Source organism: Canis lupus, chromosome 18 (genome assembly GCF_003254725.2).
Source record: "Canis lupus dingo isolate Sandy chromosome 18, ASM325472v2, whole genome shotgun sequence".
NCBI classification, from domain to species: domain Eukaryota; kingdom Metazoa; phylum Chordata; class Mammalia; order Carnivora; family Canidae; genus Canis; species Canis lupus.
In genome coordinates this window covers 55,711,592-55,734,446 of record NC_064260.1, presented here as the reverse complement: position 1 = coordinate 55,734,446, position 22,855 = coordinate 55,711,592, and the positions used below count along the sequence as shown (strand labels likewise).

The 22,855-nt window shown below is 40.5% G+C and overlaps 1 long non-coding RNA gene across 1 annotated transcript in view; it reads right to left on the bottom strand.

Moving 5' to 3' along the window:
* Nucleotides 1-19,136: 19,136 nt before the first annotated feature.
* The window catches only part of LOC118351389 (uncharacterized), a 60,610-nt gene continuing 56,891 nt past the window's right edge, over nucleotides 19,137-22,855 (bottom strand). The window contains exon 3 of the long non-coding RNA XR_007403399.1: nucleotides 19,137-19,451. This is a non-coding gene — a long non-coding RNA (uncharacterized LOC118351389). The remainder of the gene's footprint in view (nucleotides 19,452-22,855) is intronic.

The following is a 22,855-nucleotide window of genomic DNA, read 5'->3' as shown; positions in this document are numbered from 1 at the left end:
GGCCTCACTTGGACCGGGTGACTCTGGTTTGCACATGGACCTCACCTGGAGCTGGTACCTGTGGTGTCCTTCTGGCCTCACCTGGACATGGTGACTCTGGTCCCCATCTGGGCCTCACCTGGCCCTGGTGACACTGGTCCTCAGCTTGGCCTCACCTGGACCTGCTGAGTGTGGTTGCCACCTGGGTCTCACCCGGACCTGGCGACTCTGGTCCCCACCGGGGCCTCCCCCGGACCTGGTGAATCTGGTCCTTACCTGTTCCTTACCCAGACCTGGTGACTGGTCACCACCTGGGCCTCACCTGGTCTTGGTGAATCTGGTCCACACCTGGGCTTCACCTGGACCTGGTGACTGTGGTCCCCACCTGGGCCGCAAATGGACCTGGTGGCTCTGGTTCCCACATGGGGCTCACCTGGACCTGGGTCCTATGGTCTCCTTCTAGGCCTCACCTGGACTTGGTGACTCTGGTCCCCTCTTGTGCCTCAGCTGGACCTGTTGACTCTGGTCCTCAGTTTTGCCTCACCTGGACCTGGAGACTGTGTCCCCACCTGGGCCTCACCCAGACCTTGTGACTTTGGTCCCCACCTGGGCCTTACCTGGAGTTGGTGAATCTGGTCCCCACCTGGGATTCACCTGGACCTGGTGAGTCTGGTTGCCACCTGGGCCTCACCTGGACCTGGTGCCTCTGGGCTCCACCTGGGCCTCAAACTGGACCTGATCTTTTTGGTCCCCACCTGAGCCTCATCTGCTCCTGGTGGCTCTGGGTCCCACATGGGGCTCACCTGTACCTGCTGACTGTGGTCCTCACGTGGTCCTCACCCAGACCTGGTGACTGGTATGTGAGGAGTCTGCTCCAGATTCCCCCTCTCCCTCCACCCCTCCCCACTGCACCCTCTCTCAAGTAAATGTTCTGAAAATTAACATCAAGTCATGTGAGCATCTTTATCCCCTCTTCAGAGGTGCCTTCATATGTGTAATGACCATTTTAATGCCTTTCATGGACCCACTGTGAGTCCCATCAGAAACCCCTTTTCTTTGATATTATTGAAGTACATTCAACACACAATGTTACAGTAGTTTCAGGGCTACGACTTAGTGATTTGACAATTCTGTGCATACTCAGATCTCCCTACGAGAAGTGGGGAGAAGTGTCATCATCATCTGTCCCCATACAAAGTTGTCACGATAGTACTGACTCTATTGCCTAGGCTGTACTTTCTAAATATCTGTGTCTTATTTATTTGAGAACCAGATACTTATAGCTCTTAATGTTCTTTTTTTAAATTTTTATTTATTTATGATAGTCACACAGGGAGAGAGAGAGAGAGAGGCAGAGACACAGGCAGAGGGAGAAGCAGGCTCCATGCACCGGGAGCCCGATGTGCGATTTGTTCCCAGGTCTCCAGGATCGCGCCCTGGGCCAAAGGCAGGCGCCAAACCGCTGGGCCACCCAGGGATCCCGCTCTTAATATTCTTCATCTATTTTGCCCATCTCCCACCTGCGTCCCCTTTGGCTATCAGTCACCATGATCCATCACAGTAACAAGAGAAAGGACATGGGGCAGCCCGGGGAGGCTCAGTGGCCCCACGTCCTCCTCCTTGAAATCAATTAATTCCTCCTTAATTTCCTGGTTTACCCTTTCATCTTTTAGCAGGATGGTCTTTAACCTCTACGTGTTTGAAGTCCTTCCAAACTTCTTGTCATTCAGTTCTAGTTACAAAGCATTATGGTCAGAAAATATGCAGGGGACAATCCCAATCTTTTGGTATTGGTTGAGACTGATTTGTGACCCAGTATGTGGTCTATTCTGGAGAAACTTCCCATGTGCACTTGAGAAGAATGTGTATTCAGTTGAGTTTGGATGTAAAGTTCTGTAGATATCTGTGAAATCCATCTGGTCCAGTGTATCATTTAAAGCTCTCATTTCGGGGATCCCTGGGTGGCGCAGCGGTTTAGCGCCTGCCTTTGGCCCAGGGCGCGATCCTGGAGACCCGGGATCGAATCCCACATCGGGCTCCCGGTGCATGGAGCCTGCTTCTCCCTCTGCCTGTGTCTCTGCCTCTCTCTCTCTCTCTGTGTGTGTGTGACTATCATAAATAAATAATAAAAAATAAAAAATAAAGCTCTCATTTCTTTGGAGATGTTGTGTTTAGAAGACCTATCGAGTATAGAAAGCGCTAGATTGAAGTCACCAAGTGTATTATTATCTAAGTATGTCTTAACTTTGGTTATTAATTGATTGACATATTTGGCAGCTCCCACATTCGGGGCATATATATTGAGGATTGTTAAGTCCTCTTGTTAGATAGATCCTTTAAGTATGATATAGTGTCCCACCCACTTCATCTCACTACAGTCTTCGGGGTAAATTTTATTTCATCTGATATAAGGATGGCTACCCCTGCTTTCTTTTGAGGACCATTTGAATGGTAAATGGTTCTCCAACGTTTTATTTTCAGGCTGTAGGTGTCCTTCTGTCTAAAATGAGTCTCTTGTAGACAGCAAATAGATGGATCCTGCTTTTTTATCCAGTCTGAAACCCTGTGCCTTTTGATGGGGTCATTAAGCCCGTTCACATTCAGAGTTACTATTGAAAGATATGAGTTTAGTGTCATCATGATATCTATTCAGTCTCTGATTTTGTGGATTGTTCCACTGGACTTCTTCTTAAAGGGGAATTTTAAGAGCTCCCCTTAAAATTTCTTGCAGAGCTGGTTTGGAGGTCACATATTCTTTCAGTTCCTGCCTGTCTTGGAAGCTCTTTATCTCTCCTTCCATTTTGAATGAGAGCCTTGCTGGATAAAGTATTCTTGGTTGCATGTTTTTCTCATTTAGGACCCTGAATATATCCTGCCAGCCCTTTCTGGCCTGCCAGGTCTCTGTGGAGAGGTCTGCTGTTACCCTAATACTCCTCCTCATAAAAGTCAGGGATTTCTTGTCTCTTGCTGTTTTAAGGATCTTCTCTTTATCTTTGGAATTTGCAAGATTCACTATTAAATGTCGAGGTGTTGAACGGTTTTTATTGATTTTAGGGGGGGGTCTCTCTATTTCCTGGATCTGAATGCCTGTTTCCCTTCCCAGATTAGGAAAGTTTTCAGCTAAGATTTGTTCAAATACATATTCTGGCCCTCTGTCCCTTTCCGCGCCCTCAGGAACCCCAATTAAACGTAGGTTTTTCTTCCTCAGGCTGTCGTTTATTTCCCTTAATCTAACCTCATGGTCTTTTAATTGTCTGTCTCTTTTTTCCTCAGTTTCCCTCTTTGCCATCAACTTGTCTTCTATGTCACTCACTGGTTCTTCTACCTCGTTAACCCTCGTCGTTAGGACTTCTAGTTTGGATTGCATCTCATTCAATTGATTTTTAATTTCTGCCTGATTGGATCTAAATTCTGCAGTCATGAAGTCTCTTGAGTCCTTTATGCTTTTTTCTAGAGCCACCAGTAGCTGTATGATAGTGCTTCTGAATTGGCTTTCTGACACTGAATTGTAATCCAGATTTTGTAACTCTGTGGGAGAGAGGACTGTTTCTGATTCTTTCTTTTGAGGTGAGGTTTTCCTTCTAGTCATTTTGCTCAGGGCAGAATGGCCAAAAACAAGTTGTATTGGGAAAAGGAGAAAAAGAGAAAGAAGGAAAGAAAAGAGAAAAAGAAAAAAGAAAAAAGGAAGAAAAAAAGAAAAAAGAGAAGAAAAAGAGAAAGAGAAAGAAAAAGAATGAAAGGGAAAAAAAAGTGGGGGGGGGAAGCAAACAGAAATCAAAAAGAAAAAAAAAATCCACGGGGGAGTATCTTCTGATTCTGTATACTTTAAGTCCCTTGACTACCCCTGGAACTTGTCCGTCTAGCTGGTCTTCTGGGGGAGGGGCCTGTTGTGCTGAATTTCAGGTGTTGGCACTTGGGGGAGCTGCTCTGCTCCCTGCCTGGTGCAGGGCTCAGTAGGGGTTGTTTACCCCGTGAGGCCGCAGGAGGAAGAACCACGGTGGCTGCGGCAGCTAGGAAACCTGGATTCAGCCCCCACAGGAACTCTGAAGCACTCCCCCTGCAGGGCCTGGAGGCTCCGGGGGGCGGGGCCGCTACTCTGCTCAGCTCCGGGCAGGAGCGTCCTTGGGGTCCTGGGCCCTCCTGGCCTCTGCCTGTCCCGGGGGGAGGCCGGATCCCGGGCTGTGTCCCCGGCGCCCTGGGCTCTGGGACCTGCGCTGTTGGATTCGCGCTCCCGGCTGCGCAGCCGCCTTTAAGGAGGAATTAAAAAGATTCATGGAAACTAATGAGAATGAAGATACAACCGTTCAAAATATTTGGGATGCAGCAAAAGCAGTCCTAAGGGGGAAATACATTGCAATACAAGCATCCATTCAAAAACTGGAAAGGACTCAAATACAAAAGCTAACCTTATGTAAACCTAGAGGAGCTAGAGAAAAAGCAGCAAATAGATCCTACACCCAGCAGAAGAAGAGAGTTAATAAAAATTCGAGCAGAACGCAACGAAATCGAGACCAGAAGAACTGTGGAACAGATCAACAAAACCAGTAGTTGGTTCTATGAAAGAATTAATAAGATAGATAAACCATTAGCCAGCCTTATTAAAAAGAAGAGAGAGAAGACTCAAATTAATAAAATCATGAATGAGAAAGGAGAGATCACTACCAACACCAAGGAAATACAAACGATTTTAAAAACATATTATGAACAGCTATACACCAATAAATTAGACAATCTAGAAGAAATGGATGCATATCTGGAAAGCCACAAACTACCAAAACTGGAACAGGAAGAAATAGAAAACCTGAACAGGCCAATAACCAGGGAGGAAATTGAAGCAGTCATCAAAAACCTCCCAAGACACAAAAGTCCAGGGCCAGATGGCTTCCCAGGGTAATTCTATCAAACGTTTAAAGAAGAAATCATACCTATTCTACTAAAGCTGTTTGGAAAGATAGAAAGAGATGGAGTACTTCCAAATTTGTTCTATGAGGCCAGCATCACCTTAATTCCAAAACCAGACAAAGACCCCACCAAAAAGGAGAACTACAGACCAATATCCCTGATGAACATGGATGCAAAAATTCTCAACAAGATACTAGCCATTAGGGATCCCTGGGTGGCGCAGTGGTTTGGCGCCTGCCTTTGGCCTGGGGCGCGATCCTGGAGACCCGGGATCGAATCCCACATCGGGCTCCCAGCATGGAGCCTGCTTCTCCCTCTGCCTGTGTCTCTGCCTCTCTGCCTCTCTCTTTGTGACTATCATGAATAAATAAATAAAATCTTTAAAAAAAAAAAAAAAGATACTAGCCAATAGGATCCAACAGCACATTAAGAAAATTATTCACCATGACCAAGTAGGATTTATCCCCGGGATGCAAGACTGGTTCAACATTCATAAAACAATCAATGTGATTCATCATATCAGCAAGAGAAAAACCAAGAACCATAAGATCCTCTCATTAGATGCAGAGAAAGCATTTGACAAAATACAGCATCCATTCCTGATCAAAACTCTTCAGAGTGTAGGGATAGAGGGAACATTCCTCAACATCTTAAAAGCCATCTACGAAAGCCCACAGCAAATATCTTTCTCAATGGGGAAGCACTGGGAGCCTTTCCCCTAAGATCAGGAACAAGACAGGGATGTCTACTCTCACCACTGCTATTCATCATAGTACTGCAAGTCCTAGCCTCAGCAATCAGAAACCAAAAAGACATTAAAGGCATTCGAATTTGCAAAGAAGAAGTCAAACTCTCCCTCTTCGCCGATGACATGATACTCTATATAGAATACCCAAAAGCCTCCACCCCAAGATTGCTAGAACTCATACAGTAATTTGGCAGTGTGGCAGGATACAAAATCAATGCCCAGAAGTCAGTGGCATTTCTATACACTAACAATGAGACTGAAGAAAGAGAAATTAAGGAGTCAATCCCATTTACAATTGCACCCGAAAGCATAAGATACCTAGGAATAAACCTAACCAAAGAGGTAAAGGATCTATACCCTAAAAACTATAGAACACTTCTGAAAGAAATTGAAGACACAAAGAGATGGAAAAATATTCCATGCTCATGGATTGGCAGAATTAATATTGTGAAAATGTCAATGTTACCCAGGGCAATTTATACATGTAATGCAATCCCTATCAAAATACCATGGACTAGAGCCCCGGCCTGGAGAAGCAGGAGCTGCACCAACCTTCCCGGGCGGAAAGGGGCTCGCAGGGAGGTGGAGCAGGACCCAGGAGGGAGGGGATGCCCTCGAGCTCCCCGGGACAGTAACAGCAACTGCGCGCCCAGGAGAGTGCGCCGAGCTCCCTAAGGGCTGCGGCGGGACCCGGAGCAGCTGGAGGGGCTCGGGCGGCGGCTCCGCAGAGGGAGCTGCGCGGCCCCGGGAGCAGCTCGGAGGGGCTCGGGCAGAGGAAGAGGCTCCGTGCGGAGGGGGCTGCGCGGTTCCAGGAGCAGCTCGGGGTGCTCGGGCGGCGGCTCCGCGGAGGGGGCTGCGCGGCCCGGGAGCGCGAATCCACCAGCGCAGGCTCCGGAGCACAGGGCGCCGGGACACAGCCCAGGATCCCGCCTCCCCCGGGACAGGCAGAGGCCGGGACGGCCCAGGACAGCAAGGACGCTCCTGCCCCAGCTGAGCAGATCAGCAGCCCCGCCCCGGAGCCTCCAGGCCCTGCAGACGGAGACCTCTGGAGTTCCTGCGGGGGCTGAATCCAGGTTTCCAGAGCTGCCCCGCCACTGGGGCTGTTCCTCCTGCGGCCTCACGGGGTAAACAACCCCACTGAGCCCTGCACCAGGCAGGGGCACAGCAGCTCCCCCAACTGCTAACACCTGAAAATCAGCACAGCAGGCCCCTCCCCCAGAAGACCAGCTAGACTGACTGACAACTTCCAGAGGAAGCCAAGGGACTTAAAGTACACAGAATCAGAAGATACTCCCCCGTGGTTCTTTTTTTTTTTTTTTTTTTTTGTTCTGTTTTGTTTTGTTTTGCTTTTTGATTTGTTTCCTTCCCCCACCCCCCTTTTTTCTCCTTTCTTTTTCTTTCTCTTCTTCTTCCCTTTTTTTTCTTTTTCGTTTTTTTCTTCCTTTTTTTTTCTCTTTCTCTTTTCTTTCCTTCTTTCTCTCCTCTCTTTTTCTCCTTTTCCCAATACAACTTGCTTTTGGCCACTCTGCACTGAGCAAAATGACTAGAAGGAAAAACTCACCTCAAAAGAAAGAATCAGAAACAGTCCTCTCTCCCACAGAGTTACAAAATCTGGATTACAATTCAATGTCAGAAAGCCAATTCAGAAGCACTATTATACAGCTACTGGTGGCTCTAGAAAAAAGCATAAAGGACTCAAGAGACTTCATGACTGCAGAATTTAGAGCTAATCAGGCAGAAATTAAAAATCAATTGAATGAGATGCAATCCAAACTAGAAGTCCTAACGACGAGGGTTAACGAGGTGGAAGAACGAGTGAGTGACATAGAAGACAAGTTGATAGCAAAGAGGGAAACTGAGGGAAAAAGAGACAGACAATTAAAAGACCATGAAGATAGATTAAGGGAAATAAACGACAGCCTGAGGAAGAAAAACCTACGTTTAATTGGTGTTCCCGAGGGTGCCGAAAGGGCCAGAGGGCCAGAATATGTATTTGAACAAATTCTAGGTGAAAACTTTCCTAATCTGGGAAGGGAAACAGGCATTCAGATCCAGGAAATAGAGAGATCCCCCCCTAAAATCAATAAAAACCGTTCAACACCTCGACATTTAATAGTGAAGCTTGCAAATTCCAAAGATAAGGAGAAGATCCTTAAAGCACAAGAGACAAGAAATCCCTGACTTTTATGGGGAGGAGTATTAGGGTAACAGCAGACCTCTCCACAGAGACCTCGCAGGCCAGAAAGGGCTGGCAGGATATATTCAGGGTCCTAAATGAGAAGAACATGCAACCAAGAATACTTTATCCAGCAAGGCTCTCATTCAAAATGGAAGGAGAGATAAAGAGCTTCCAAGACAGGCAGCAACTAAAAGAATATGTGACCTCCAAACCAGCTCTGCAAGAAATTTTAAGGGGGACTCTTAAAATTCCCCTTTAAGAAGAAGTTCAGTGGAACATTCCACAAAAACAAGGACTGAAATAGATATCATGATGACACTAAACTCATATCTCTCAATAGTAACTCTGAATGTGAACGGGCTTAATGACCCCATCAAAAGGCACAGGGTTTCAGACTGGATAAAAAAGCAGGACCCATCTATTAGCTGTCTACAAGAGACTCATTTTAGACAGAAGGACACCTACAGCCTGAAAATAAAACGTTGGAGAACCATTTACCATTCAAATGGTCCTCAAAAGAAAGCAGGGGTGGCCATCCTTATATCAGATGAAATAAAATTTACCCCAAAGACTGTAGTGAGAGAAGAAGAGGGACACTATATCATACTTAAAGGATCTATTCAACAAGAGGACTTAACAATCCTCAATATATATGCCCCGAATGTGGGAGCTGCCAAATATGTCAATCAATTAATAACCAAAGTTAAGACATACTTAGATAATAATACACTTGGTGACTTCAATCTAGCGCTTTCTATACTCGATAGGTCTTCTAAACACAACATCTCCAAAGAAATGAGAGCTTTAAATGATACACTGGACCAGATGGATTTCACAGATATCTACAGAACTTTACATCCAAACTCAACTGAATACACATTCTTCTCAAGTGCACATGGGAAGTTTCTCCAGAATAGACCACATACTGGGTCACAAATCAGTCTCAACCAATACCAAAAGATTGGGATTGTCCCCTGCATATTTTCTGACCATAATGCTTTGTAACTAGAACTGAATGACAAGAAGAAGTTTGGAAGGACTTCAAACACGTAGAGGTTAAAGACCATCCTGCTAAAAGATGAAAGGGTCAACCAGGAAATTAAGGAAGAATTAAAAAGATTCATGGAAACTAATGAGAATGAAGATACAACCGTTCAAAATCTTTGGGATGCAGCAAAAGCAGTCCTAAGGGGGAAATACATCGCAATACAAGCATCCATTCAAAAACTGGAAAGAACTCAAATACAAAAGCTAACCTTACACATAAAGGAGCTAGAGAAAAAACAGCAAATAGATCCTACACCCAAGAGAAGAAGGGAGTTAATAAAGATTCGAGCAGAACTCAATGAAATTGAGACCAGAAGAACTGTGGAACAGATCAACAGAACCAAGAGTTGGTTCTTTGAAAGAATTAATAAGATAGATAAACCATTAGCCAGCCTTATTAAAAAGAAGAGAGAGAAGACTCAAATTAATAAAATCATGAATGAGAAAGGAGAGATCACTACCACCAAGGAAATACAAACGATTTTAAAAACATATTATGAACAGCTATACACCAATAAATTAGGCAATCTAGAAGAAATGGACGCATTCCTGGAAAGCCACAAACTACCAAAACTGGAACAGGAAGAAATAGAAAACCTGAACAGGCCAATAACCAGGGAGGAAATTGAAGCAGTCATCAAAAACCTCCCAAGACACAAGAGTCCAGGGCCAGATGGCTTCCCAGGGGAATTTTATCAAACGTTTAAAGAAGAAGCCATACCTATTCTCCTAAAGCTGTTTGGAAAGATAGAAAGAGATGGAGTACTTCCAAATTCGTTCTATGAGGCCAGCATCACCTTAATTCCAAAACCAGACAAAGACCCCACCAAAAAGGAGAATTACAGACCAATATCCCTGATGAACATGGATGCAAAAATTCTCAACAAGATACTAGCCAATAGGATCCAACAGTACATTAAGAAAATTATTCACCATGACCAAGTAGTATTTATCCCTGGGACACAAGGCTGGTTCAACACCCGTAAAACAATCAATGTGATTCATCATATCAGCAAGAGAAAAACCAAGAACCATATGATCCTCTCATTAGATGCAGAGAAAGCATTTGACAAAATACAGCATCCATTTCTGATCAAAACTCTTCAGAGTGTAGGGATAGAGGGAACATTCCTCGACATCTTAAAAGCCATCTATGAAAAGCCCACAGCAAATATCATTCTCTTTTTTTTTTTTTATTTATTCAAATATCATTCTCAATGGGGAAGCACTGGGAGCCTTTCCCCTAAGATCAGGAACAAGACAGGGATGTCCACTCTCACCACTGCTATTCAACATAGTACTGGAAGTCCTAGCCTCAGCAATCAGACAACAAAAAGACATTAAAGGCATTCAAACTGGCAAAGAAGAAGTCAAACTCTCCCTCTTCGCCGATGACATGATACTCTACATAGAAAACCCAAAAGTCTCCACCCCAAGATTGCTAGAACTCATACAGCAATTCGGTAGCGTGGCAGGATACAAAATCAATGCCCAGAAGTCAGTGGCATTTCTATACACTAACAATGAGACTGAAGAAAGAGAAATTAAGGAGTCAATCCCATTTACAATTGCACCCAAAAGCATAAGATAACTAGGAATAAACCTAACCAAAGATGTAAAGGATCTATACCCTCAAAACTATAGAACACTTCTGAAAGAAATTGAGGAAGACACAAAGAGATGGAAAAATATTCCATGCTCATGGATTGGCAGAATTAATATTGTGAAAATGTCAATGTTACCCAGGGCAATATACACGTTTAATGCAATCCCTATCAAAATACCATGGACTTTCTTCAGAGAGTTAGAACAAATTATTTTAAGATTTGTGTGGAATCAGAAAAGACCCCGAATAGCCAGGGGAATTTTAAAAAAGAAAACCATATCTGGGGGCATCACAATGCCAGATTTCAGGTTGTACTACAAAGCTGTGGTCATCAAGACAGTGTGGTACTGGCACAAAAACAGACACATAGATCAGTGGAACAGAATAGAGAACCCAGAAGTGGACCCTGAACTTTATGGTCAACTAATATTCGATAAAGGAGGAAAGACTATCCATTGGAAGAAAGACAGTCTCTTCAATAAATGGTGCTGGGAAAATTGGACAGCCACATGCAGAAGAATGAAACTAGACCACTCTCTTGCACCAGACACAAAGATAAACTCAAAATGGATGAAAGATCTAAATGTGAGATAAGATTCCATCAAAATCCTAGAGAAGAACACAGGCAACACCCTTTTTGAACTCGGCCACAGTAACTTCTTCCAAGATACATCCACGAAGGCAAAAGAAACAAAAGCAAAAATGAACTATTGGGACTTCATCCAGATAAGAAGATTTTGCACAGCAAAGGATACAGTCAACAAAACTCAAAGACAACCTACAGAATGGGAGAAGATATTTGCAAATGACATATCAGATAAAGGGCTAGTTTCCAAGATCTATAAAGAACTTATTAAACTCAACACCAAAGAAACAAACAATCCAATCATGAAATGGGCAAAAGACATGAAGAGAAATCTCACAGAGGAAGACATAGACATGGCCAACATGCATATGAGAAAATGCTCTGCATCACTTGCCATCAGGGAAATACAAATCAAAACCACAATGAGATACCACCTCACACCGGTGAGGTTGGGGAAAATTAACAAGGCAGGAAACAACAAATGTTGGAGGGGATGCAGAGAAAAGGGAACCCTCTTACACTGTTGGTGGGAATGTGAACTGGTGCAGTCACTCTGGAAAACTGTGTGGAGGTTCCTCAACGAGTTAAAAATAGACCTGCCCTACGACCCAGCAATTGCACTATTGGGGATTTACCCCAAAGACACAGATGCAGTGAAACGCGGGGACACCTGCACCCTGATGTTTATAGCAGCAATGGCCACGATAGCCAAACTGTGGAAGGAGCCTCGGTGTCCAACGAAAGATGAATGGATAAAGAAGATGTGGTTTATGTATACAATGGAATATTACTCAGCTATTAGAAATGACAAATACCCACCATTTGCTTCAACGTGGATGGAACTGGAGGGTATTATGCTGAGTGAAGTAAGTCAGTCGGAGAAGGACAAACATTATATGTTCTCATTCATTTGGGGAATATAAATAATAGTGAAAGGGAATATAAGGGAAGGGAGAAGAAATGTGTGGGAAATATCAGAAAGGGAGACAGAACGTAAAGACTGCTAATTCTGGGAAACGAACTAGGGGTGGTAGAAGGGGAGGAGGGCGGGGGGTGGGAGTGAATGGGTGACGGGCACTGGGGGTTATTCTGTATGTTAGTAAATTGAACACCAATAAAAAATTAAAAAAAAATACCATGGACTTTCTTCAGAGAGTTAGAACAAATTATTTTAAGATTTGTGTGGAATCAGATAATACCCCGAATAGCTGGGGGAATATTAAAAAAGAAAACCAGAGCTGGGGGCATCACAATGCCAGATTTCAGGTTGTACTACAAAGCTGTGGTCATCAAGACAGTGTGGTGCTGGCACAAAAACAGACACATAGATCATGAACAGCATAGAGAATCCAGAAGTGGACCCTCAACTTTATGGTCAACTAATATTAGATAAAGGAGGAAAGACTATCCACTGGAAGAAAGACAGTCTCTTCAGTAAATGGTGCTGGGAAAATTGGACATCCACATGTAGAAGAATGAAACTAGACCACTCTCTTGCACCAGACACAAAGATAAACTCAAAATGGATGAAAGATCTAAATGTGAGACAAGATTCCATCAAAATTCTAGAGGACAACACAGGCAACACCCTTTTTGAACTTGGCCACAGTAACTTCTTGCAAGATACATCCATGAAGGGAAGAGACACAAAAGCAAAAATGAACTATTGGGACTTCATCCAGATAAGAAGCTTTTGCACAGCAAAGGATACAGTCAACAAAACTAAAAGACAACCTACAGAATGGGAGAAGATATTTGCAAATGACGTATCAGATAAAGGGCTAGAATCCAAGATCTATAAAGAACTTATTAAACTCAACACCAAAGAAACAAACAATCCAATCATGAAATGGGCTAAAGACATGAACAGAAATCTCACAGAGGAAGACATAGACATGGCCAACAAGCACATGAGAAAATATTCTGCATCACTGGCCATCAGGGAAATACAAATCAAAACCACAATGAGATACCACCTCACACTGATGAGAATGGGGAAAATTAACAAGGCAGGAAACAACAAATGTTGGAGAGGATGTGGAGAAAAGGGAACCCTCTTACACCGTTGATGGGAATGTGAACTGGTGCAGCCACTCTGGGAAACTGTGTGGAGGTTCCTCAACGAGTTAAAAATAGACCTGCCCTACGACCCAGCAATTGCACTGTTGGGGATTTACCCCAAAGATACAGATGCAATGAAACGCCGGGACACCTGCACCCTGATGTTTCTAGCAGCAATGTCCATAATAGCCAAACTGTGGACGGAGCCTCAGTGTCCATCTAAAGAAGAATGGATAAAGATGTGGTTTATGTATACAATGGAATATTACTCAGCCATTAGACACAACAAATACCCACCATTTGCTTCAACGTGGATGGAACTGGAGGGTATTATGCTGAGTGAAATGAGTTAATCAGAGAAGGACAAACATTATATGTTCTCATTCATTTGGGGAATATAAATAATAGTGAAAGGGAATAGAAGGGAAGGGAGAAGAAATGTGTGGGAAATGTCAGAAAGGGAGACAGAACATAAAGACTCCTAACTCTGGGAAATGAACTAGGGGTGGTGGAAGGGGAGGAGGGTGGGGGGTGCGGTGAATGGGTGATGGGCAGTGAGGGGGGCACTTGACAGGATGAGCACTGTGTGTTATTCTGTATGTTGGCAAATTTAACACCAATAAAAAATAAATTTATTATGAACAAAAAAGAAAGAAAAATACTTGGCTACGCTTTTGCCTCTGCTACATCGGACAGAAGCTAGTAGGATATTCCAGAACATCCTAATGGAGCCACACATGCCTAATAAAATGACAGCTTTTCCCCAAGCTCTTGCCGAGAGCCAGCATTAGGCAAAGCACGATGTGAGAAGGGACTGCGGTTAGACATAAAGACGTTTTCTCTCCAGCCCTGTGAGTTTTTCCTCAAAAACAAAAGAAAAGAAAACAAAATCCACATGAATCTCCACCCTCCAACTAAGATTCTTCCTCATTTAAGAAATGGATTTCATAGGTTTTTGTGTATGCTTTATACATTTTAATCAGATATTATACTAAGTTACAACCCAATATATTCTGGAAACAAAGTTTCAAAAAATAAGTAAAGTTTAATAAGGTAGGTTACTTTGAAAACTATCCTAGTTTTAAAGATATAACCATTGGTATCACAATGTTAGCTATTAAACTAGGCCACAAATTAGGACTTTAGCCTACTGACTAGTAGTATTTTAAAATCTGTACCCAAAGTACATCGGAAAGTTATCAGTCTATGTTATTTTTCTTAGGGAACTCGGGTTTCTATAGATTTTTTATCAACTCTGAATTCTTCTTAGAAGTCTTCCACATTTTTGGTTAGATCCAAGGTTTATAAACAAAATGTGATGTAAAACCATGCCACATGAGAAAGAACACCCCAATGTGGTCTTTTTGCATTACAGGCTTCTCTTGTACAATTTTTGATTGAAAATTGCCTCAAGATATTTGGAGAAGACATCACTTCTCTCTTGGGAGAGAATTCAATGAGTTGTGATAACAATGAAAAAGCTGCAGGTACTGTGAATAATTTAATTGGCTTTAGGGAGACACAGACAGCAAGGTTGCCAGGGGTCATGGCAGATAGCCCTGTTCTGGAGCCCAGAGCATCCCCAGGGCAATGATCCCCAGCTGCTCTTTCTTCTGAAGTCTGGCTCACAGGTCAAGGGAGGTTTCACACTGTTGGAGACCAAAGAAAGCATAGAAACTTCAAGAAGTTTCTAGCAGTATTAGGAGATAGCATGGTATGATATAGTGTTTGGGAATTTTTTCTAACACAATTTTAAATGGATCATATATATACATATATACATATATATGGTTAAGCATATAATGCGTAATTATGTATTTCTATTTATAATATATAAATCTGGTTTCAGCCAGAGCATGGGGCTTTTATTCCTCCTCCCTCCTCTTTTTGCTCAGTGGCTCTTGAGGCACCACAGGACTCCAGTGCTCTTTGAAATGAGTTGAAAAGAACCAACATCATGGAGAGACAAGGACTTGACTTGATGTCAAACCACCTCTCCAAAGGACAAACTCCAGTGCCCCCATTTATCAGCTATATTACCTTTTGCCAATTACTCTAGCTCAGTATCACTTTATTCATGCCTAAAATGTGGATAAAAATAATGTTTAAATCTTAGAAATGTGGTCAAGATTCAATAAGATAAAGGATGTAAAACACATTTCTAAAAAAGCAATTAATAGAACTAGGAGAAGTTCCCCTGAGACTAGTGCGAGTATTATTGGAGCCTAGCTAATCACAGCTCACCGGCAACACCCCGCTTTGTAAAACAGAGTTTACATTCAGAACCTGGAGACACATATCATCAATCACTCCATAGTTTTGACATGTCTTCATTTTACAACATATACTTCATTGTGTTGAGGAAATCTTTAGGGTAATCCGTGTGATCAGGAATTAAGACGATTCTAGTGTCATGTCTGAGAATATGTTGATATAAGACAAGTGTTTGTTTTTCATTTCATCAGTGCCCGAAAAATCACCTGTTGAATCCAAGCCAATGAGTGATAGTGATTTACAAAAAGGCGCAACTACAGAAAGATACCAAATCTCCATCTGGCATGGGTCCATCCACCAACATGTCAGCAGTTTGCTAAGTCACTGAAGACTGGAATCTCCATAATGACACTTGACACTTTCTATCTTCATTTTTCCAATGAATGAAAATTGAACCCCTTCCAAGACCCAGCTATTTCCATTTAAAGTTTTTTCTTGATCCCATATATTCATATTGAAGTCTTCCCACAAAATATCTCCTGTATGTTCAATGCAGACCATATCTATCATCTTACATACTTTTTGTAATGCGTTGTATTGTGTTGTATGTTTATATATTGATAATAAAGATCATTCCATAACTCAGTAGGTTAGACAACCATTTCTTTGGTTATGATTCACATAACACTTCAGTGGAGACTCATCTGAGCAGTTTCTGTTCTCAGCTGAGGTCACTTGTGCAGTTGCAGTTAGCCTGCAGTTCCTCTGGAGCTCACCTAGGTGTCTATTGGCACTGGCTCTCAATTGGTCCCCATGTGTTCAATAAGGTAGCTTCTCCTCCTTTCATATGGTGGAGGAAGAGTTCCCAGAAGCAAGAGAGACTTTCCAAGAGTTCAAGTGGGAGAGGACTGTGCAAAAGACCACGCCAAAGATGGTGGTTTACAGGACAAAGAGGCATTATTTATTGAGACCACACATCATAAAACTCACGGCAGCACCACTACCATACATATCCTTTTCTTTGCTGGCTTTTCATCCTCAGTTCTGTACACCAGCATTTCCTAAGGGGTATTCCAAGTATGGTAGGAAGGATCTTTGAAATACTCTTTTTTCACCTCAGGTATTCCTTCCCTCACCCTTCTTCCTGTCTTAAGCTGCCTTAAGAGGCAACTAAATCACCTCCTTGGGGAATAGAAGCAAGAGGAGAATATGAGGAAAAGGGAGCTCTTTTTGCTTACGAGTCTTGAAGATTTAGCTTTCTAGGAAACAATGATTTGTGGCATACAGTAGAAGATTTAATCTCATGGGAATTAATCTCATGGGCAATCTCATGGGAAAAACCCCAAACCACTAGGTAGGTACATGGGATATCTGCACCATTTCCTGGATAGAAACCAAAAGGAAGCAGAAATACCTCACAGAATAACGAGCTGACATGTCTCAGAACGATGGGGCCCTCTATGTCCACACAGAGCTTCTTATACCTCAACATGGAACAGATCAGTTAGTAAAAGTATCTCCATCAGTCCCAGAATAGCATACTATTCTAGAAATAGAAAATAGAAATAGAAAGCCACTGGGTCTGAAAGACATGCCTCAGCAACAGGAGTACACACCAATTTCCCAGGACCAGAGAGCAGTTTGGACACCTTAGTGTCTATTAGTATACATCAATGACACAGAGCAACCAGATAAGTGCCACTTCACCATTTTATAGCCTCCCTGGCACTAGAAGACTCCAGAACATAGACACACTCATGGGGACAATTAAGAAATCCTAAATCTCTACCAGTCTCGGAACAGAGAATCAAACTAGACATCAAGTGAGCTATTTAGAACTACAGTACTGTACATTTCTTACATATGCTAGTGTATAGACGGAGATTGCTATCAGTGCATATAGAATATATGATCCATGCATTGTTTTCCCTTTCCCAGAAAGGGTTCTCTCGTCCAATAGGCTTGGGAAATTCATATTTTCCTTTTGGAAGTCAAATGCCCCAGTATTTTTCCACATTTATTTGACATGATTTGACCCTTTTGAAGTGACCCTATTAGTTAATGATCCTTTGAACATTAGTAAACATTTTTCTAAAGATATTTCTTAATTCACAGTTTAACATTTCACTCCCTGATAAGAAGCCATCAAAGTTTTCAGTAAATCTTTGTTGTTATTCCTTTTTTCCCTATAAAAAAATATGTTCTCTTTAAGATCCTGCACAATGCAGCCTGCTCTGTTAATTAGTATTGTCTTCACTCTTTCCCAGTGCAGATCCTTAACTTTAGCTGGGTCAGAGATTTCCTTGTTTCCTGAATAAACCACACTCACTTATCTACTATAATTCTCACCTCTTCTTGGACTCTTCATTGCTACACACTAAGTAGCCTAGCCATTTGGGTTCTCCATTCCTAGAAATTTCACAAAGCCTTTCTGATCTCAATTTAATAGTTCTTTAGAAAACATGAGCACTTGCCCCTACTGGACATTGGCTCATATGCTGCTTTGACCATCAGGAATTACGCTGGTGTGTTCATACATTATCCAGAAAATCCAAATTCCTGTGGTAAACAACTGTATCTTGTGTTAGTTCTGTACTTCTTTTAAAGCCTGGCTAAATGTCTACTCAAAAAAATGTATGAATGAATATGTTCAATTTTCTAAGAGTATAGAGATTTTATAGAGATTGGTAGAAACTGCAAGTTTTAAAACAAGAGGTAGAACAGCACATGAAATTTTAGGGGGCGACAGCAAGTCATAGGTTTGAGTAATTGTTTTAGATATGACTTCACAGGCTGATTGACATGTTCTTGGATATACTATTTTTATTCATTATACAAAAAATGTGAAATTGGTGTGATATATTTGGGAATAATTACATGTTTGTATGAAATTTCTTTTAAATATCAACAATTCAGAATAAAAGGTGCAAAAAACATAGCTGGGCAATGCATCTGTGAGTTTTTAAACCAACAAAGATATTTTAAAAAAAGAAAGAAAGAAATTGAAAAGAAGAGGAGATAGAAATACAAGAGGAGATAGAAATACAAGGAGGTATAGAAAAGCTGAAACTGAACTAATTTGTCAACTGTGACTCAGAGAAGAGATTTCTGACATAGAGAAATAGTTAATAAATGTTAGTTTTTCCCTCAGGATACTCAAGCATAATATCTCTGGGAACAGCAATTCATTTCTTAATTTTGAGGAAAAGATCCTGAGAACTCTGATAAATTGTAAAAGGATCTAATTGCATAATCTAGAATGAATGACAGGCAATCAGGTGTTCCCATATTGGCCTTTACCATACCTGGGAGTAAGATATGTGTAATCTTTAGTTAATATGCACTTAGTGATACAGTTAAAGCAAACATTTCGAAAAGTTAAATAAAAGTACTTAGAATGACTATCTTTATTCCAGAAAGAAAGTTACTCACTGGCTACCAATATAAGAAAACTAATTCTCATAGCTGGTATGGATCAATTACCATGATAAATAAAATTATATATATTGATATATATATATATATAATTACTATGTATATATCACTCAATTTTAAAAAACATTTATGTATCTATCTATCTATCTATTATTATTTATTTATTTATTTATTTATTTATTTATTTATTCACAAGAGACACAGAGAGAGAAATAGAGGAAGAGACACAGGCAGAGGGAGAAGCAGGCTCCATGCAGGGAGCCCAACATGGGACTCGATCCTGGGTCTCCAGGATCATGCCCTGGGCTGAAGGCAGCACTAAACCACTGAGCCACCCGAGCTGCCCAATATGACTTAATTTTTATTCATATGAGCAACATGTAAGAATTTGGTGAATGAAAAAAAAAAAAAGAATTTGGTGAATGGAATATATATCAGTACAAGAAACCAACTTTTTTTCAGAGAGCACTGAACAATGCCTTTTATATTTTTCTGTAATTCTTTCCATGCTAGTCGAATGGGACAATAAATACTCTGAAGATTTATAGTGGATGGTGACTATTTTCCAGTTTTGTTTTGTTTTACTTACCCATAGCATAACTGGTGCTAAGAACAAATTGGTTTCTTCATAGTCTTGGGCCTCAATGTCAGTATTAACTTAGTTGGCTTACTCTTTTAAAGAATGAAGTCATTCCTTTGTGAAATAAAAGAAACAAGTAAAAACACCAAATTGTCAAAGGAAAATTGTAATTTCTTAAAGTGGATAAAGAGAAACTGCTTTATAAGAATGGGAGGTTTTCCAAAATGTAAAAGTATAAAACTGGTTGGGAAACAAAACAAAACAAAACAAAACAAAACAACACCATCCTTAGGATAATAATTATCTCTATGCAAGGAAAGACTAGGATTAGGAGAAGGGGGAAAGAAACTCCAAGTACACATATATCAATTTAAATTCTTGAAAGATTTAAAAAGCTAACACTTCACCATGTGCTTCATACTTCTTAAGAACATGTTGTAGGTAACTTGGTCATATAAATATCTACAACATACCCATGCATACACACACACATTGAATTGTATATGTAAACATACAAAACACTGTTAAATGAATAAGTAAATATACCACAGAATTTTTTAAAGATTTTGTATTTATTCATAAGAGAGAGATAGGCAGAGACACAGACAGAGGGAGAAGCAGATGGCTCTTCACAGGGAGCCAGATGCGGGACTCGATCCCCAGACTGGGATCACACCTTGAGCCAAAGGCAGACAGATGCTCAATCGCTGAGTCACCCAGAGGTCCCTAAATTACAGAAATCTTATCATTCAGCAATTTTATCTGTGATTCCTCTGTATTGATGATCTGGTTCACTCAGTCTAAGTGGCTGAACAGTAGTATTCCGTTATATGATGATAACACTTATGTGTGTACACGTCTAGTCAAACTTTCTAGAGGCTTACCTAGTTTATTAGCTTTCAAAGAAATTGATTTTAAAAATCATCTCCATAAATGTTTTTCCTAGGCTTATTAATTTGTGTTTTTATAATTCTGTTGCTTCAACTTTCTTACTGTTTTGATTTCTTCATCTAGCTTCTTGCATTAAATGCTAGGTCATTGTAGTAAATATATTTAAGGCTATTCATAACTTCTAAGTACTGTTTTAGCTATACCTCACAAATTTATTTTTCATATTTTAGTTTGTTGATAAAACCATTACAGTTTATGATTTTCCTTGTGAAGTCTTGTTTAACCTAGTCATTAAAAACTTTTGGCTTTTTTTCAGATTTTCTAACCTGTAGGATTTTAATTACTAGTTGTAATAGTTAATTTCTAATTAAACTGCATTGTAATCAGATAATGTGGTTTGAATAACTATGACTCTTTGTGACTGAGAGTATACAGTTAATTTTATAAATATTTAAAATGTTGCATGCATGCTTTAGGAGAATGTGTATTCTCTGTTATACTCTCTTTTTTTTTTTTATACTCTCTTTTGAATACAGGGATATGTAAACTCACAATTCTGTCATATGTGTTACTCAAATTCTCTATATATTCTCCAAATGTGTAGTTTCTGAGAGAGGTGTTAAAATTTGCCATTATGCTTCTATGAGCTTTTCACTTTTATTTTGCAATTCTGAGTTTTCATAGTTGTTGGCTTTTGGTGTTTTACAGTTTAGGTCTATATTATTAGGCACATACAAATTTATAATTTCTATTAGCATTTTCATGAATTATAGCTTATAATTATAGCTCTATAATTATGTGCTTTATTCACATTAATGCTTCGACTTCATATTCTACTTTGACAGATATTGTTGCACTACCTTTTTTTTCGGTTCATATATGCTTAGTCTATTTCTTTTTTTTCCTTTTTTATATTTTCTGTTTTAGGTTGTGTGTGTAACAGTGTCCCCTGTAAGCAGCATATAACTGATTTTTTATATCCACACTGATAATTTCTGATATTTATTTATTTATTTTTTTTTAATTTTTATTTATTTATGATAGTCACAGAGAGAGAGAGAGAGAGAGAGGCAGAGACATAGGCAGAGGGAGAAGCAGGCTCCATACACCGGAAACCCAACGTGGGATTCGATCCCGGGTCTCCAGGATCGCGCCCTGGGCCAAAGGCAGGCGCCAAACCGCTGCACCACCCAGAGATCCCAATTTCTGATATTTATTAAAGCGATTTAATCTATTACATTTTATTGTCATTATAGTGTATTTCAAGTTATACGACAAACCATATTTTATAGTTTTAGTTTTGTTTCATCAAAGATTTCTCCTGGTTCCTTTTTTCTTCCTTTCCTAAGTTTTGTTAGATTCATAAATCATAGCTTAGTTTTCTGTGTCAATTTTTATTTATATTAAAATTTCTCAGCTGTTATGTATTTGACCACTTTGTTCCAATATTGCTCTATAATCTTATACTAGAATCCATTAAAAGTTTATGAAACAGTGATTCTCAAGGAACACTCGATATAAACCTTTTCACTTTTCTCTTTATACTGCATCCTGGGTAAAATTCTCAGTTCTTTTTTCCAGTTTATTAACTTCTTAACTTTGGTCATTTTAGAGTTTATTCTTTTACTTTCGTATTTTTTCTTTTTTTTTTCTCTCTCTCACTCATGTGCTCTCAAATAAATAAAAATCTTTAAAAAGATCATTTCATTTTCCCCTCTGATTTTGTACCAAGAAGTAGGGTCCTACTGAGACAAATACCTAAAAATGTCAAAGCAGCCTTAGAACAGGATAAGGGGTAATAAGGCTGTAGGAGTTTGGAGGGCCATGCTGGGAAAAGCCCACATTGCTGTGAAGGAACTATTGGTAGAGGTAATAGATGTTGAAGGCGATTCTGGTAAGAGTTCAGAAACAAAAGCAAGATCTTCAGAGATAGACTGTATCTTCTTAGAGAATACATAACTAATCAGAAACAGATTGTTCAAAATATGGATGTTGAAGATCTTTCTGTGAGATCTCAGATGGAAATAAGGAACATGTTATTGGAAACCATAAAAAAAGAGAACCTTGTCATAAAATGGCAAAAACTTGGCTTAACGAGTGTTCTAGTATTTTGTGGAAGTTTGAACTTGGAAACAATAAAATCGGATATTTATCTGAGTAGATTGCTCAGGAAAGTATTAAAGGAGCTTGTTTCCTCCTGTTTATAGTAAAATGCAAGAAGAGAGAAATGAGTTGAAGAAGGTATTCAGCAGAAAGAAGTCAGGACTCAAAGATTCTCAAGCTTCCTAATTTCTCAGTTTGTCATTTCTGCTCTAGCACTTGTGCTCATGCTCTTGCTACCCCTAGACAGTTCCCTTCTTGTCCTCTTCCCATCCAAATCCGACCTATAGAGTGTCAGCTTCCCAAGAGTGTTCAGTCATGTTGGCATTTTCTCTTGTGAATTTCCATAGCCATATAATCATTCTCCTGTAATTTTTGTGACATGTAGTCTTTAAGGCAGGTCTTTTTTTTTTTCACATTTTCTGAAATTGAAATTTCAATTTTACTTTTGTCTATGTATATATCTTTTTCAGTAATTCTCTGTCCACCCTCAAATGCCTTTCATGGATAACACATATGTAATCCAC